This window comes from Mandrillus leucophaeus, unplaced genomic scaffold, assembly GCF_000951045.1.
Source record: "Mandrillus leucophaeus isolate KB7577 unplaced genomic scaffold, Mleu.le_1.0 Scaffold431, whole genome shotgun sequence".
Classification (NCBI taxonomy): Eukaryota; Metazoa; Chordata; class Mammalia; order Primates; family Cercopithecidae; genus Mandrillus; species Mandrillus leucophaeus.
Window position 1 is genome coordinate 897,548 of NW_012104599.1, and position 1,865 is coordinate 899,412.

Sequence of the window (1,865 nt, forward strand, 5' to 3'; positions counted from 1 at the left end):
ATCTTTGGAGAGATTGTAGACAAGAATTTGCTAAAACTAATAAAAGAAATCAAGTCACAGATTGCCTCAGCTTAGTGAACTCCAAGCAGAATAAATACAAAGAAAAACAACCTCAGATACATCACAGTCAAAGTGTTAAAAATAAAAGATAAAAATAAATTATTAAAAGCAGCCAAAGAAAAAATTACGAATGATGGCTGATTTCTCATCAGAAACAGTAGAGGCCAGAAGACAATAGAAAAGGTTCCCCACCCCCTCATATAGTTTGTCTGTGTCCCCACCCAAATCTCACCTTGAATTGAAGCTCCCATAATTCCTACATGTTGTGGGAGGGCCCTGGTGGGAGGTAATTGAATCACGGGGGTGGGTCTTTCCCATGCTGTTCTTGTGATAAAGTCTCACGAGATCTGATGGCTTTCTTTTTTTCTTTTTTTTTTTTTTTGAGTCTGATCTTACTTATTTGTTACTCAAAAAATCTTATTTCTGACTGGATTCAGACTTAGAAGTAGAAGCTTGCAGAGAGGAAAGTCTGTGTCTCTTCACAATTTGTTCCTGGAACTTCTCTTTAGCCTCTTTCATTCTCTTGCCCAAAAGTTTAGCACATTCTGCAGCCTCTTCCTTATTTTTCTTAGTACGCGGCATCTTCAGAGCAATATGCTGCCCTTTGTGCCACAGGAAATGTGGAGTAACAAGACGACGAATCTTGGGTGCTTTGGTCCTAGGTTTCTTACCTTCTTTGTTTAAGGGCTTTATTACAACATACTGGTGGACATTATCTTCTTCAGAAAGATTGCAAAGTTTGCGGATTCTGCTAGCTCTTTTGGGCCCCAGGTGACGAGGCACCGTAGTATCAGTCAGTCTAGGAATATCCTTCTTTCCTTTTTTCCTTTTTTTTTTTTTTAACAATAACCAAGTTGAGAACGCTCAGATTGGCATCCACTATGCAACCACGAACTGATTTTCTCTTTCTTTCTCCAGTTCTCCTTGGTCTGTAACAGGAATGTCCCTTACTCAGTAACAGGTGGACACAGCCATGGGTCAAGACACGCTGCTTCATGGGAAAACCTTGTTTGTTGTTCCCACCACTGATTCGGACCACATAACCTTTCCATTCTTCACCCAGAGCATCAGCAGCAACTTCTGTGGCCATAAGCTTCTCATTAAAAGTATGAAATTTGCATTCATTGTCTACCTCAATGAGTTTCTGGCAGCCAGTGACTGGGAAGGAGATATTCAGCTTCATCTTGAAGCAGCTAAACGCCTCTAAGACCTGATGGCTTTCTAAAGGGAGTTCCCCTGCACTTCTCTCTTGCTTGCCACCATGTAAGACGTGTCTTGCTCCTCCTTTGCCTTCCACCATGATTGCAAGGCCTCTCCAGCTATGTGGAACTATGAGTCCATTAAACCTCTTTTTCTTTATAAATTACCCAGTCTCAGGTATGTCTTATTAGCAGCATGAGAACAGACTAGTACACTCCACTCCACCCCCCAAAAATAGAAAAGCTTTCTTAAATAAATGAAAAAAACAAGCAAAACCTGTCAGCCTAGATGTCTATTTATATTTCTTTTTCTTTCTTTCTTTTTTTTTCTGAGGTGGAGCCTCACTCTGTCGCCCAGGCTGGAGTATAATGAGTATAATGGCACGATCTCAGCTCACTGCAACCTCCAACTCCCGGGTTCAAGCGATTCTCCTGCCTCAGCCTCGTGAGTAGCTGGAACTACAGACACATGCCACCACGCCCGGCTAATTTTTTGTATTTTTAGTAGAGACGGGGTTTCCACTCCCACAATCCAGTCACCTCCCACCAGGCCCCACCTCCAACAGTGGAGATTACAATTTGACATGAGATTTGGGCAGGGACACA

General features: G+C 42.1%; 1 pseudogene across 1 annotated transcript; it reads right to left on the reverse strand.

Moving 5' to 3' along the window:
• Positions 1 to 442: 442 nt before the first annotated feature.
• On the reverse strand, positions 443 to 1,258 carry LOC105549202 (annotated as a pseudogene). Its single transcript, XR_001007513.1, has one exon. The product of XR_001007513.1 is annotated as a 40S ribosomal protein S6 pseudogene (transcript).
• Between the last annotated feature and the right edge of the window lie 607 nt (positions 1,259 to 1,865).